Genomic DNA, 17073 nt, shown 5'->3' on the forward strand with positions numbered 1-17073 from the left:
TACAGTTTCCCCGTGTGGCATCATAGTAGCACCCATGTTTCATTTTCTTTAAATTTCATACCCAGTTGAGACTCAGATCATTCCTTCCAACCTCTGTCCAGCTTTTCCAGTGCACAAGCCGCAGTTCTGAGGGTTTTACACGTTTTATCATTGGATTCTCATGACATCCCTGGGGAGGTAGCATTCGTATTATTCACCATCAGCGTTTTTCACACTTCTTCTGCCATAGAATTTTTTTTTTTTTTTTTGCCATAGAATTTTTGTAGAAAACACATCAAAGTTGCTCTGGTTGAGAACAAGCTGGGGCACAATTTGAGTGTTTATAACGTAATTTGAAACCCACTGCTCTTAATGGCTACTGGTCTAGGAATTCTCCCTGTGACTGGGAGAATGAGAGGGGTACACCAGTACTTCCTTCTGAAGGGGATAAAGTCAGTCAGCTGGGAGAGTGTTTTACACACACACACACTCACACACACACACTCACTCACTCCCCTCAGCTCTGTCTTTTTTAAGATTTTATTTATTCATCTGAAACAGAGAGACAGAGAGAGCACAAGTGGAAGGGAGCCGCAGGCAGAGGCAGAGGGAGAAGCAGACTTCCCATGGAGCAGGGAGCCTGATGCAGGACTTGATGCCAGGACCCCGAGTTCGTGACCTGAGCCAAAGGCCGATGCTTAACCATCTGAGCCATCCAGGGGACCCAACTCTGTCTTTCTTTAGGGAACATTCTTCATCAAGTGTACTCAGTGTCTTGAGGGATTGCGAAGTATTTTTTTACTGGTCCTTTGTAAATACTCCATCTTTTCTAGAATATGAACTTAGAGAAACAACATAAATCTGTGGTATTTTTTCACATAGGAAGGCAATGATGGTGGGCTGAACTGCTGGCATAAAATAGGCGTAAGTGTAGTTCATGGGGTACAGTTTAGATAGACAAGGGGAAAGAGAAACCTGGTAACAGTACTCTATAAATGTATAAAATAAAAGTGCAGGTTTATCATGAGATAGTTTAAATTCTGCCTCTGAGTTGCTGATATTTCAGCTTGAAAATTCAAGCTAAATTGAAACAGAGTATGAGCTTTTCTTTTTGCTTCTTTTAATTCGCCTATATTATAAATTATTTCAGCTGCTTGGTGTCCAGCTGAAATGAAAATTATGTACAGTCTATCCTGAAAAGCCATACTACGACTATGATAAATACTTAAAGATGCTACTTACTGTTTTTCATACTTAGGAAAATAGTGTTGCCATAACTTCAGGAAGACATTATTTCTCTTACCTGGGACAGTTTCAGTAGTCCCGATAGCTAAGTAAATTTGATAAATAAAAATTGGGGAGGGATTATAATTTTGTATTTTTATGTTTATTTGGTTTCCTATGAGATAATATGTTTTTTTTGGCTTTCTTTGAGATGTTTTGTTTTTAGGAGAAAGTAATTATATATGACTCTTCAAATGCCATTATTCTGGACTTTTAACATCTTCCAGCTGTTGAAATATTTGTTCTGTCTCAGTGGACCAAAAGCTGGAACTAAACTTTTCATTTTCTTGATAAAATATACGTTGACAGGACGAAGTTGATCTTAAATATAAATGTAGCTTTGATTATGATGTCTTCAGTGAGTTCATGAAAACATTAAGGGTATTTAAGCCAATATAGCACAACTTTTATTCTCAAACTTGCGTAGAACTACCCAATAAATAGACTTTTGGAACTTTAGAATTAAGGTATATGCTCTTCTACTCAGCCATGTGCTTTGCCCTCCACGGTGGATTTTGTCGTTATGACTGGTGTTGCCTCCACAGCTCTCCCACATGTATATGCTCAGGTATGTTTGAACTTGTATTATTAGCAAGTGAAAGGAAAAAATATATACATATGGCTCCAACGAAGAGGGCAACCTTGGTACCTATCTTTGCCTTTACCAAACTGGGATTTCTTTTTTGCCCTTCCCCATGAGCTCCTCATATTTCTAGGAGAAGAGCACTGAAGGCTCAAGTTGTTTATGACCTAAATTCACGGTGACGGTGACAAGCAGACCTCAGAGACTTGATAAACAGGCTCGGTTAAAAATGTACAGTATGCGCAGCCGTATTTACCCTCTAGCTTCAAGGAGGCAACTACGAATGCTTTGCATGCCAGAGGTAGCAGCGAAGGAGATACGACAGCTTTGAAGACGGCAATAATTTAGACTTGGCTGCGAGGTACAGATAAAGGTTAATTACCTGTGCCAACTCTGGAGGGCCGAGCCAGCCACCCACTGCCTAATTGTAATTCCAGGGTTCAGCCAAGGGTCTTCTAGGGGTTTCAGCTTCAGGGAGGCTCCTGGCTACCGGGGGAAACCGCCTGGGAGAGCGGTTCCTCTTCCTCCTCTGACCCAGTCTGGCAGCTGGTTTACGCTGAGCACGCTCCATAGACGGAGCTGTAGGTGCGGCCGCCTCGGCTCTGTGACCTGTGTGTCAGTGCCAGGCTTGCAGAGCTGGTAGTGACTGCAGCTGTCCTCCAGGGCAGGGGTTTTCACCTTTTTTTAGACAACTAGAGGAAGTTTCCATTAGCCCTGGGCTGGTTAGGGTCACTGTATTAATAGTCTCTTCGACCACATTTCTGAAGGATACGTGACCTGTTAGGCTCTTCTGGATGAGAAAGTGAATTCTTTGTAGTTGAAGCTCTGACTGCAGGTTATGTGGGTACTTCTAGAGCAGAGTTCTCACCTCCGTGCTCTTCTTCTTCTTCTTTTTTTTTAAGGATTTATTTATTTGGGGCACCTGAGTGGCTCTGTGGTTTAAGCCTCTGCCTTTGGTCCAGGTCATGATCTCAGGATCCTGGGATCGAGCCCTGCATTGGGCTCTCTGCTCAGCAGGGAGCCTGCTTCCCCTCCTCTCTCTCTGCCTGCCTCTCTGCCTACTTGTGATCTCTGTCTGTTAAATAGATAAATAAAATCTTTAAAAAAAGATTTTACTTATTTGAGAGAGAAAGCACGAGCCAGGGTGGGGGGCGGGTAGGGAGAAGCAGACTCCCTGTGAAGCAGGGAGCCAGATCTGGGGCTCGATCCCAGGACCCTGGAATCATGACCTGAGCCAAAGGCAGATGCTTAGCAGACTGAGCCACCCAGGTGCCCCCTACCTCAGCACTCTTGTCTCTTGACAGTTCTTTGTTGTGGGGGCTGCTCTGTGCTTTGTAAGATGTTTTAGCAGCATCCCTGGTCTCTGCGCACTACTTGCCAGTAGCCTCTCCTTCTCAGTTGGGACAACCAAAAATGTCCCAGACATTGTTGTATATCCCTGGGTGAAGGGTGCAAATTGCTGCCATTTGAGAACCGCTGAACCGCGGTGATGCCAGACTGTCAACGAGTACTGCCTTCATGATAGGGGGTGTGTAAATGTGTCCGACCGGACACAGCACCAACAGTAATACGGTAATAGGGGAACAGACTGCCACGTTATACTCCTAGAGTATTGAATAATAACCTATTTATTATTATGCATTACGGTGCACAGACCATCCCCATGTCCAGCCTCAGGGACCAAGTACTTTTTTTTTTTTTAAAATATATTTTATTTATTTATTTGACAGACAGAGATTACAAGTAGGCAAGAGAGGCAGGCAGGGAGAGAGAGGAGGATGCAGGCTTTCTGCAGAGCCGAGAGCCTGATGCGGGGCTCGATCCCAGGACCCTGGGATCATGACCTGAGCCGAAGGCAGAGGCTTTAACCCACTGAGCCACCCAGGCGCCCCAGGGACCAAGTACTTTTATGTCCACATTTGAAATGTGAAAACTGACTCCAAGACCTAAATAGGTTCAAACTCGCAAAAGCCTTATTTTGTGAGGTAATTCACTGCCTTATTTTCCTTCGGTGCCTTCTCTCTGGCTTGAATCCCCTCCCCCGAATTTCTTCTGAAGTGAAAGCAGTTCCTTCTCTGTTAGTTCTTTTCAGCTGCTATAGCAGAGTCTTACAGACTGGGCGGCTCAAGACATTAGGAATGGACTGTGTCCCAGTTTTGGAGGCAGGGGTCCAAAATAAAAATATTTGCAGGGCCTTGCTCCCTCCGAAGTCTCTGTGGAGAATCCTGCCTCACTTCTTCCAGCTCCTTGTGGCTCCTGGGACTCCTTGGCGTGGAGTAGCGTAACTCCACTCTCTGCCTGTCTTCATATGGCCTTCTCTCTGTGTCTCAGAGTGTCTTGAAATCTCTCTCTCCTTATAAGGACACCAGTTACTGGATTTAGGGCCTGCTCTACTCCAGGATGATCTCACCATAACTTGATTACATCTGCAAAGGCCATATTTCTAAATAAGGTCCCTTGGACAGGTACCAGGGGTTAGAACTTAAGCAGACTTTTGGAGGACTCAGTTCAACAACCTACACTCCCCCAGCCCATCACCACTGTTAGATTGTGATCACATAATGAATAAATTTGTGCTTAAGAATGATGTCTGAAGCCCGTCGTAGAACACACCCTTTTTTTTTTTTTTTTTAACATTAACTGATGCCATTTTACATAATTTTGGAATGTCATCTTGGTCATGTGACTCGAACACCTCTGTTTGGAGGACTCATAGGTTACCTTCATCTACATCTTCTCCTTCAGACCTTTTCCTTCTCCAGGGTCTCTCCTCCTTTGTTAAAGCCACTCCCTGCCTCCAGTTGCTCCACAATTAACCCAGAAGATGACTTTGGCTCCGTGTCCTCATCGCACTCGCCTGTCCAGCCCGTGTAATGGCTTCTCTCCTCTCCTATTGCCAGTGCCCTTGTGGAGACACCTTGAATTCACCTATGAGACATCTAACTGGAACGCCACCATCCCCCCATCCACTTGACATTCTACGGAGGAATGTAAAAGTATGCTTTATAAGGACACATCTACTCAGTCCATCTCCTGAAAATGGCCCTTCTGTGGTCCTCCCTTGTTCTTAGACATACTCCACTACCTTTCTAGCCACCAGGACCTGGCACAACTTTTTTTGCCTGACTTCTCTCCCTCCTCACTGATCCACTCCACCCAAACCTTTTCTAAGCAAAGTCCTTTTTATTCTTGAGGTCTTGAGGTCTAGATGAATTGTCACACCCACTGGGAGTTCTTATCCAGTCGGTAGTGGATTCATTTCTATTGCTTTATGGTCCCATAAAACCCTGTACTATCTCTGGCCATAACATTTGTGTTATTTTGTGTTCACATCTGTCTTGCTGACCTTTGTATACTTAGTGGGTAGCCCAGTGACCAGGCCCATAATGATCATTTATAAATGTCTATTAAATCTGAACTAATTGTGGAAATATAAACAGTTGGAGTGAATGCATTACTCCAGGGGCAGGTCCCCCTCATTCTACTCCCAAACTAAAATTACTTTGAATTCTTCTTTATTTTTATCTTTATTTTATTTTCTAAAAGGATTTTATTTATTTATTTGACAGAGATCACAAGTAGGCAGAGAGGCTGGGGAAAGCAGGCTCCCTGCTGAGCAGAGAGCCGGATGCAGGGCTTGATCCCCAGGACCCTGAGATCATGACCTGAGCTGAAGGCAGAGGCTTAACCCACTGAGCCACCCAGACACCCATGAATTCTCCTTTATTTTTAAAGGATGTGATTTTTGTATTCTGCTCCCTTAGATATTAATTTTTGATTAATTTTGGCAAAAACAAATCTGGACCTCTGCTTATCATGTGGCTTATCATATCTCTGGGATTTTACCTTATAACCTCAATTTCAAAAACATTTAGGACTATGTTTGCAAAAGTGTGCTCTACAGAGGAAGTGTTTTTAGTACTGCTTTTCTTTTGTCCTATCATATCAACTAATGTTTGAGCTGAAAGGAAAAATGTTATCATACTAAAGGGTTTAAAGTAATAAAACTGGTGAATCATCACACACACACACACACACACACACGGACACACACATACACACAGCAAGTCAGGTGAGCTTGGGAAACCCTCCATCTCCATTTCTCTTTGGGAGATTCACTGTTGGATCACTTAGGAAAGCTTTTGGCTGTATGCAGCAATTCTCAGATAACAGTGGTTCAGATCCTCTAGACAGTTCCTTCCCTCTGCAACATGTGACAAAGTGGGGCAGTCTGGGCTCCGTGGTCACAAGTAACTAAGCCCTTGTCCGTTCTTCAGCTGTACTGTGCTCTCTCCACTTTTTGCCCCCAGGCAGATACCTTCACAGTCGCAGATGGCTTCTGCAGGTCCAAGCCTCATGATTTTGTTCAAAGACATAGGAGGGAGGCAAGGCTTAGAAATAGAGGCTGACCAGGGGGGCTCTTTACTCAAGAGGCTTTCTTTCTTTCTTTTTTTTTTTTTTTTTATCAGCAGAGGAAAACCTTCCTCAGACAATTCCCTGAAGACTTCTTATGTCTCATAGTTCAGTCATGGGTACCAAGATTTATCATTAGACGGGAGGCTGGGAATGCTGGCATAAGACAAAGGGGAAAGGGAGAGCCATGATTGTTTCAGTTCAGCTAGGATGCGTCCTCTAGGGTTGGACACAGTGGGACGTGGTAATTGAGAAGTAGGGGAGGCTGACAGCTGATTAGATCAGACAGTTCCAGCCACAACGTGGAAATCATCTTTTCCATGGGACACTAATTAACATACAAGGAGTTTGGGAAGCCTAAAGAATGCTGTAAAAGAACTCAGGCTTGCCTTCTGGATAACCACGGGGAAGGGAGTGTGGCCTTCAAGTCAAAGAAGCCGGAAGTGATTGGAGATCTAGAACCCACTTCTGTTTGGCTGTTGCTGCTTATCCAGCTGTGGTTCATGTGAGTGTCTTGTCGGTAGTGCCTTTTTGTTCCCCTTGGCCGAGATGTGTCCTTCAGCACGTTCGGAGCGTGGGGATCCATGGGCCTGATGGGGGGCGGGGAGAGGGCATTGGGCATCGTACTGAGAGAATGCAGAAGTCCAGTCTAGTCTTGTCTGTAATGTATCACGTTCTGATTTTTTTCATTCTTCTCTTGAATTCTCCACCCACAAACAATGTGACCATGGTGTTTTCAGGTATTTCCTGCAGTTAGAGGAGTAGTGATAGTAAGAGTGATCGTGATGATAAGAACCCGTGTTATGGAGCATTAACAGTATACCAGTAGCAGTGCTCCAAGTGCACAGGGAACACAACACTGAGTTGTCAGAACAACCTAGGATTAGTACTATTTCCATTTTATGGCCGAGGACCCTGAGGCAGAGAGAGGGAGTGGCTTTCAGCAAAGCCAGGATTCTAATCTGAGTTTCTGACTCCACAGCCCCTCTCAGAACAATTTCTTGATGCCTATTCTCTTTAAAGATTTTAGTTGTTTGTCTGTCAGGGAGAGAGAGAGGGAACACAAGCAGGGGGAGCAGCTGCCAGAGGGAGAGGGAAAAGCAGGCTTCCCGCTGAGCAGGGAGCCAGATGCGGGACTCGGTTCCAGGACCCTGGGATCATTCATGACCTGAGCCAAAGACAGATGCTTAACTGACTGAGCCACCCAGGTGTCCCTATGCTTGTTCTTTTTAAACTTCATTTTTCTAGACTATTTTCACTTTTCTGCCATCCTGTAACACCATTGGGAAAAATAATCTAGACACTTGGTACATTTCTTTGTTTGTTTTGATAAACACCCTTACTGATCTAGGAGAAAATTAGAACCAGTACCAAATTGTACTTGTGAGCTTTTCTCTGCCTTTCGATAATCTAGCGTCAAAGTGTAGGGAAGAGTTTCCTTTTCATGACATTTCCTTCTTGAAGACATTTAAGGCCGTGGATTTTTACTCTCTGATTCCTTGTTACATAAATCTTCTATATATTGACATAACTTGGACTCTAAGACACATGATAAATCCTCATGGTTTTAAAAAAGGATTGTCTATAAAAATTACTACCAGATCATTATCATAAGTTCAGGGACTTAAGTTAGAACTTGAGTTTCCCCAAGGAGTTTGAATGCCCAGTGGCTTACAGCTGCACAAACTCCCTGGAAAGGGTCATGGCCTGCCTTGACCCCATTTTGAGTTTTTCTATTTTGAAGGCTTTTCTACCATAGAAAGCTGAAGTCACCTGACATTGTCCCTCTTCCTCCGCAGGGTAAACTTCTTCCTTGGAGATTAATTTTAAGAGAATCTTGAAAAGGCCATAAGATTCTCTTACTCAAAGCACTTGTATTCCCGGAACATAAACCTTGGTTATTTCTGATCACTTGTGGTACCGGGTTCTAAATTCAGGATGGTGAGATAGAATAGGAGAGGTATGGGAGCCCTGTTTCTTTTCTTTTTATCCTCTTTTTCTCTGGCTGCCCCACATATCCTTGATTCCTCTAATGTCATGAGTAGTTTGGGTATCAGTTCCTCCAGCCCATAGGAAGAGTTGACATTGCTATTCAATGCTAAAAGCTGTGGTGACCAAGAAGCACGAAATCTATGTCTGGGATCAGGTAGACCTGGGCTCAAATCCTGGCCATGTGATCTTGGGCAAGTTATTGTTAATCTTTTAGAGCCTCAGTATCCTCATCTGTAAAATGGGTTTAACAGTTCATCTTCTTCATGGAATTTCTGTGAGAGTTAAATAAGATAATGCATGTAAAGCTCTTTTTTTTTTTTTCCAATTTATTTATTTTCAGAAAAACAGTATTCATTATTTTTTCACCACACCCAGTGCTCCATGCAAGCCGTGCCCTCTATAATACCCACCACCTGGTACCCCATCCTCCCACCCCCCCGGCATGTAAAGCTCTTAAGACAGGGGCGCTTGGGGGCGCCTGGGTGGCTCAGTGGATTAAGCCGCTGCCTTCGGCTCAGGTCATGATCTCGGGGTCCTGGGATCGAGTCCCGCATCGGGCTCTCTGCTCAGCAGGGAGCCTGCTTCCTCCTCTCTCTCTCTCTCTCTCTGCCCACTTGTGATCTCTCTCTGTCAAAAAAAAAAAAAAAAAAAAAAAAAAAAGACAGGGGCGCTTGGGTGGCACAGTCATTAAATGTCTGCCTTCGACTCAGATCATAAACCCAGGGTCCTGGAATTGAGCCCCACATCAGGCTCCCTGCTCAGTGGGAAGCCTGCTTCTCCCTCTCCCACTCCCCCTGCTGTGTTCCCTTTCACTGTCTCTCTCTGTCGAATAAATAAATTAAATCTTTAAAAAGAAAAAAAAAAAAAAGCTCTTAAGACAATGGACAGTCCCTGCTCAGTGGCTGAAACATGCTGAGTATCATTATTATTCCCAGTATCCTCTCTCTTTCTCTCTCTAAAGATCTTGGCACAAATCAAGTTACTGCCCTTCTGCTTCTAGATTATTTTATAATTTAAAAAAAAATGGTTTGATACCTTTAGCCAGTGTTTCAGTTCTGAAAGTTGTGGGGCACTCTGTGGTCAGACCTGATTTATGGCTCCTGATATGTGATCTTGGGAACAAATGTGTTTAACCCAATGCCTCTCCCTCTCCATCCATATCAGACCACAAGTGAATGAGCAATAACCATTGATCTATTTTTATTCTTTTATAAGTTGATGTGAATCGCTTGTACCATTTTGTAGTAGCGGTTCTCTTGCAACATCCCTTACGACTGATTAGAGATAGGATAACTTTGTGGCTGAAGAAAGTGAATTCAGTGTGTATTTTTTCCTTTCATTCATAGAAGTCAGTGGAAGGAAACTTGAATGTGAGGATTACTTAGTTATTTGTAGTCACCCTGTTACCAACTTAAGAAGCTGCCTACCAGTCCTTCAGAGCTTGTTTCTGGTTCTGGTTATGCCAGTGAGAAAGCTGGAGTAAGATGCTAACAACCTCTCAGCCCTGCCCATCTCTCCTTTTTGAAGACCACAGGTTCAGGGCATCCTGTGGGCACGCAGGGTCCTGGAGTGTGGAATCTGGAGATCTGTGGTGAGGGGAAGGAGGCCTCTAGTCCTGTGATGGGTAACTAGCCATATTTTGGGGGGATGGTGAATCACATCAGATCCTTATCTTACCAACAAACACGGTCCTTATAACTATTTGTTATATGATGACAATGAAATAGGAAGCCTGCAGCATGTTTGTTAGTCTTCAGAATAATTTTTGAGGAACTGAGCAAGTAAGTCTTTTTGAAATCAGCTTCTGGATAAATATCGTGCCTTGTTTTGCTGGGAGTGCTGCCACACCATGAATTTCTTGACCCAGGTGTTTAGTTCAAATCATCCTTAGTCTACTTGCCCGTTTGCAAAGTGCCTGTAATTACCAAGCTTTTAACAAAATGTCAGGCAATTAAAATGCATGATCAGTCAGGAAAATTAAAAATAATAGCTAACGTTTACTGGTTGTGAGCCAGACATGATTCTAAGAGCTTTATGTGCAATAAGATATTAAATATATTATCCCTCTTAATCCTTACAACAATCTAAGGAGATTGGTATATTGTTACCATTTTACAGATGAGAAAACACAGAGAGGGTCAGTAACTTGAAGATCACAGTGAGTAAGTGATAGAATTGGGATTCTTACTAAACTAAGTCTCAACTCCTACCTATTATACTGTAATTCATTAGTTGAAACTTGTACAGCACTTCAATCAAAACTTGTTTATATCATTCTAGTGCTTGCTTCGGTGGCACATATACTAAAATTGGAATGATACAGAGAAGATTAGCATGGCCCCTACGCAAGGATGACACGCAAATTCATGAAGCATTCCATATTAAAAAACAAAAACATAAACAAAAGTAAAAAACACTTGTTTGCATTATTCTAAAACCGAGCTTTAAAACTGAAATCAACATCCGTCTTCACTCAAAATAAGTTTCAGTATAGACCAATAGTCTTTGTCCCAGAAATATTAACTAGGGTAATCTTTATTCTCGTTAATAAGCACAAGATCAAATATGGGGATTTAGAAATCTTGTTTTCAGAAGGGGAAGAGAAACAAATTAAGATCTGCGCAGGAAGAATTCTTACACGTGTCTTGAAGGAAAGTAGGAAGAATCTCCTTTGATCTTACAAAAACCTCCTCAGATCGTGTGAATCAGCACACTGGGAGAATGGTGGAGACATTATAAATCCCTGAGGGAAAAGCAGGGGACTAGGAGAGGATCTTGGGAGAGGGACCCGAAAGGAGGATGACTTAGAAATGTCACAGAGACATTAAAAGAGGAAGATAGAGTTTCAGGCTGTCACAGGTGCTCGACATAATCAAATTTTGGAGGTGTTAAGGAATGAAATTCAGGTCATTGGCTTTGGTGGGGTGCTGGGCCAGATGGCCTTGGGCAGCAATTCCTTCAAATGCAGGCAACTCCTAGCTCAGAAGACATTTATCTTGGCATCGGCCAAGTAAGTGTTTTTCAGAGCAGGGAACCTGAGAGTATGTTAAATGAATACACATCACTATTTTGATATATGCAGAAAAACATGTTGGTTTGGACAATTCTTGATAGCATCTTTTCTTCTAAATTTAACTCTTATGAGAAGAAGAATTGCAGGTGCTGGTTGGGTTTCCACCTGTCAGATATTAGCTATAAAAGAAAATTCCAGAACGACACCATGGTCAAATGTGAGACGACTCACAGTTAGGGCTGGGGAGCAGTGGGTTGTGGGAAAGCGAGCCTTCACAATCCAACCCTTCCCACCACATCCCCCACCACATCTTTCCTTTCCAATGTCTGGCTCCATCTTGGTCAACTAGCCTAATTCCTGTTCCTGGTCATCCTTATTATGTACTTAAAGTAAAACGTTTGCTTGAAAGGTTTAGGATGGAAACTTTCCTGAGGGCATTTGCATGTTTAAAAGCACCTCCCCAGGCACAAGGCAGGCCCTAATGGGTCTGTGCTCTGTCGTTTCCTAGTGACTCTTAATGTGCCCTCCGCTTGGGTCCAAGGAAATATCCTGGTTACTAATGAGATGGGGATCCAAACTTTTTTTTATTTTTCAGATGTTTCAGTATTATTTGGTGACTAACCTCTTAATAGATCTGAAATGTCACCTATACTATGTTTTAAATTCCCAAATGTGTTTGGGTCAATTTGTGAACCCACTGTTTTGTTTCACTAATCCATCTGTCAACTACTGGCCCAGGCCCAGTCTTTGAATTACTGTAGATTTACAGTATGCTTTCGATGTGTCCTAAGGCTGGATCACTCTCATTCTTTTTCATAATCCTTCTGACTGGGCTTACATGTTTATTTTTTGTATGGTTTAGCTTCACTATTCCCCCTCTTCACCCAGAAACGCTGTGTGTACTTCATTGGGATTGTGATAAAATTATATTTTGATTTAGGAAGAATTGGTACCTCTATAATATCAAACTTTCCTATCCATTTGGGCCTTCTTCTGAAGGAAGTGTCCGGAGGCTGTTTTCATATAGCAGAAACCTGTTAGGTTTAATCCCAAACATTTTATGGGTCTTGTGGCTATTATAAATAAGATGACTTCTTCTATTACCTTTTCTAACTGACTATCATTCATACACAGGAAACCCTTTTTTTTTTTTCCCCTTAACGCAACCACTTTGTTGAATTCACTCTCATTTTGCAGTATCTTTTTAGGCAATGATGTCATCTGCCAATAATCAGTTGTCTGTTAGGGCAAAAAAAATTCCATCATGCAATAGTCACTTCAACTATACCCTCACACATTCATTTATTTTATTATTTATTATTAATATGTTATATAATATATAATTATTCATTAGTATTTATTTTATTACTTGTTATTAATTTATTAATATATCAAGCATTTATTATTAAGTTTTTGTTTACAAGCTGGGCTTAGAAAGTATTTCAGATGTACAGAAAATTATGAAACACTGAGGTACCTATCATCTAGATTGAAGCGATACTTTTTGCCATATTGTTATCAGAGCACTCCTCTCTAAACAGAAAAACCTGAGGTAGTATTACAGACGCATTTACAGTGTCTCCATCCCATCTCCATCCTTCTCCTCCTCCCCAGAGCAAGTTCCACACTGAGGTTGGTGTCTGGCATCCTACACTCGCTAACGCACGTGGATGAATGTGCTTGTGGTGTTTTAAAAATGAGGGCATGTTGTCCACTGTTGTCACATGCTGTCCTGATTGAAAAGTAATGAATATCGGCCCATTATGAAAAATTCCACCCTTTAGAGAAATTGATGGGTGAGAAAGTTCAAAGTGATCCATAATAATCTTTTTAAGAAGGCCAGTATTCACAGTAAGGTATATGGTGTTCTAACGCACGCGGCGAGGTAGTGTAGAGTAGGACCACACGTTGTCTGGGGTGCCTAACCAAAGAATGCCTTCCTGAGGGAGAAGAGTTGAGGTATGTGTTTACCACCACATCCTGTTGTCTACAGATCGTTCACTGTCTCGGTTCAAAGAAAAAGACAAGACAAGAATCTCAGCAGAGGTTACTAGAACTTTAGGTAGGTTTCAACAGGGAATCGGATCGTTGTTTACACCACAGAGCTAGGGACTTCTATAGATTTGATGGCTGCACCTGATAGGGGCTGCTGCCCGCGCAGAGCAGGCGGCCTCCACGCGCAGCTGGCGACCTTGCAGCTCCTATCAGACAATCGGAGGAAGTCCACGTATAAACTTCTCCATGCAAGGAAAGGTGGTTTTTCCATTTGCCTTTTTCTGAGCAATTTAACTTCCTAATGACATGGTCCAAATTGTTTCGGAGACTATGTAAACCATATGTTTGTTAAATGATAGAGACAAACACGGGGAAGTCTGATTAGCATCAACTTCCCTCCGGAAAGGGGTATCTTTCCCAGCCCCGCTGAGGCTGTGTTATCCCGGACGTGGGGGAGGAAGCCGAGTGGGGCACTAGTTTGTCAGTCGCGGCCTCTGCCTGTGACTTCGGCCCTCTTCCGCCCGCTGAGGCACATATTTTAACCCAGAGTTATCCTTTTGGTAGCAGCATGAGCAAGTAAGGTCCTGACGGACAGGAGCAGAATGAATTTCATCTCGTGTTTAGCAGATTCCGAGAGGAGAAAATACGGTTATTTTGAACTTTCAGGAGGTTGAGTGTGTGAGCCTGGATGTGTGGGAGAAGACGGACGTGCTAGCGAGATGGAGTTGCTTTTTAGTTTTTGTCCTGTTGGGTTTGAACAGTAGAAGGTGAGCATAAATAATTTATTTCACTACCATTAAATGAAATGAAGGGTTTTTTTTTTTTCTAATATAAGTCTATTAAAAAAGAAGTAAAGAAGTTGTAAGTGTTATTTATTGTGTAATAAACAAGTTTACATGTCTAGAAGAAATAATGATATTGGATAATTGCTGCTGAATCCATTAAAAAAAAAACAACCACCACCACAAAGACGTGTTTCCTGTGTCCTGTTTGGATGCAGACGTCCGAACAGTGGGGCAGGTTCCCTGTTCGGTCATAATCAATGACACAGACGTGCAGATGCACAGAAGCGGGTTCCTCACAGAGCTGTAAAGTGGCCACAGTTCATCTTCCTGGGACAACAGGCAGAAATGGGGTCACACAGTCACCTCAGCTCTTAATGCTGTTGTGATTGTCATTGCTTAAGAGAACAATAAAAAACAAAAACAGAAACAACCCACTCTTAATTTTTCTACTTTTTCTGGCCTTAATTGCCCCCATAAGAAAGATTCAGAGCATTAATGAAACACACTAGGAGATATTGTTTGTATTTATATAAACACTGGGGAAAAGAGGAACTCAGAAAATCAAAAGGAGAAGAAAGACTGAGCTAGTTTATTCATGCCTGTTTACATGGCCTTCCTGTGCCCTCTTGGTCTTGGATTCTAGTGGGGACTGCCGCATAGGGGGAACTTGAGTCATCTTGAATGATGGTTCCTTTGCCTTTTATTTCGTTGGAGATAGGAAGAATACCTGTGCAGTGTCATTGTTTAGGGCACTACCTTAATACCCATGCCCACGCGTTAGGATGCTTGGATTTCTCAGAGCAAAGAGAATTATTTTTACTGGAAAGGAGTGTCTTTGCCTAACCGACCATCTTGTTTACCTTGTGAGTTGGACCAGAAGATTAAGAGGAACAGGCAGAGCACAGGAACAGGCAGAGCACGGTAACAGTGAAGCCCTCATTTATCTCCCCCTTTCTCTTGTTTTTGATGTTGTTGAGATTTTATTTTAGTTTTTTTGCTTTTATGTTTTGAGGTTTGGTGTTTATCCTGAGTCCTGAGCTGTTAAGTCGATGTTTGAGATATCTAGACAACATTATAAACTTTCCCTGCACTGCCAAAAATTGACTGCTTTGTTTCTGGTAAAATGGCTTGTTAAAAATAGAACCTGGAGAACCTGGATGACTCAGTTGGTTAATCAGCCAACTCCTGATTTCAGCTCAGGTCGTGATCTCAGGGTCGTGGGATCAAGTCCTCGTCAGACTCTGAACTCAGTGGGGAGCCATATATATATATATATTTATATTTATATTTATATAACTTTATTTGTTTGTAAAGTGCAGTATCCTGCTTTCTCTTTTTGTAAAAATCATATGAACTTTGTTAAACCTTACTCTGATGTGAGAACTATTTTTATATATCCTGACTATGGCCGTCTTGGTCTGTAGACAGTTTCAGGAGAGCATTGGAAATGATCTTGCCATGGGAACTCTCAGTTAATACAGATGATTGCCCTAGCAACAAGTTAGACTTGATCAGAAGGTAGTATTTTGCTTTTATAGATAACTGCTTGCTGTCTTTTTGAGGGGGGTATCTATCAAACTAAATTTTGGTAAAGATTTTTAAAGTTGTCTAAGGAGAGTTACAAGGAAAGGGTTGACAGGCAGTTGTCCACCACTGAATGAGAGAAATTCTAAGAAATCTTGAGCAAAGTGGCCTATCCTGAAATTCCTAGTGTAGTTGATTAGGCGCAAGGGGTTTCCTTTTCTCTTAGTTCTTCTGAGTTCATACATTTGCAATTATTTTTAATTAAGGTAAATAGTCAGTTTTGTTCCTAGAATGTATTAGGATACACTACATAATCATCCATTTATTCAGCAGTTATTTCTAGAGCTCTCCTGCATTCAGCTGCAAGGGTACACATACAGGCAGAGTAGAGGGAGAGTTGGATCTATGCAGGGTTGGGATTTGCCAAGGAGGTGAGCGTGTTTGCACGGAGTGATTATAACCACATACTGTGACTACAAGAGGTCCAAGCTGGGTAATTTAATAAGTATGAATGAGAGGGTGTGAAGGGTTTAAGGACAGGGGAAAGGTGGTAGAGTCAGAGGGCTGAAGAATGACTGGGGTTGAGGATTAGAAGAAAGAAGGAAATTGGAGAGATGCTGGTTGAGGAGGGTGATTGACACTGGGATTACAGAGACATTGCGGTTGATGGCAGTGACAAGGTCTGAGGTGTGACAATGGTGGGGTAGCTGAAGGACAGAGGATAAGACAGTTGGTGAAGAGGAAGTCAAGGAACTGAGAAGCCAGAGTAATGGAAGGCTCCCCTCCATGGAAACTCAAGAAAGTCGTGTTGGGGAGACATCAGAGCCAGCAACTAAACTCACAAGGGGCAATGACTCATAAGGAGTCTGTCCCTGACTGATTCTGAGGCAGAGCCAGACAGCATGAGCTTCTAAGCTAAAGACTTTTTGGGAAGGGGAAGTGATCATTTTCTGGCAGCAGCAACAAGAAGCAAGCTGGCAGAGAACCTTCAGGGGAGGCCACTTTTTCCAGGGACAGCCAAATTTCTCTTAAGGCCAGAAAGGGAGGGTTCAAGGACAAGGCTGAGGATTTGTTAAGATCTTGCTGGGTTTCTTTCGTGAGGTCCATTTCCCAAGGACCCAGTAGAAGGGGTTCAGAGGAGGAGCTCTGGGAAGGTGGGGCCAGACCAGGTGTGTTCACAGTGCTATGGGAATGAGAGTCCAAGGGAGTGAGGACTACTGGGGATCTTGGGCAAAAGCAGGGATAGAGAAATCAGTGCTGATGGTTTCTGAAGCAGGTGGTAAGGCTGTGTGTGTTGGGAGAAGGACAGCTCAGGCAGACCTCTGACACTCCCCTTCTGCCCTGTGCCTAGTAGTTTGGAGGCTGGGAGTGAGCCCTTGTTACTCAGAGCGTGGGTAGGTTTGGGAGTCCCTCTTTATTCTGTGGACAGAGGGGAGACTGGGGAAGCATACCTGTCTGAGCATTACCACTATGTTTGTATGTCTCTCTTGTGACAACAGTTCCAG

The 17073-nt window shown here is 42.8% G+C and overlaps 1 protein-coding gene and 1 non-coding gene across 3 annotated transcripts in view; both read left to right on the plus strand.

The window, feature by feature from the left end:
• The window catches only part of ARHGEF26 (Rho guanine nucleotide exchange factor 26), a 125418-nt gene that overhangs the window by 91486 nt on the left and 16859 nt on the right, over positions 1-17073 (plus strand). The gene's annotated exons all lie outside the window — the stretch shown is intronic.
• LOC122910962 lies at positions 10531-10637 on the plus strand. The gene has a single exon (XR_006385313.1). It is a non-coding gene; the product is annotated as a U6 spliceosomal RNA (small nuclear RNA).

The sequence above is a fragment of the Neovison vison genome, chromosome 6 (genome assembly GCF_020171115.1).
Source record: "Neovison vison isolate M4711 chromosome 6, ASM_NN_V1, whole genome shotgun sequence".
Classification (NCBI taxonomy): Eukaryota; Metazoa; Chordata; class Mammalia; order Carnivora; family Mustelidae; genus Neogale; species Neogale vison.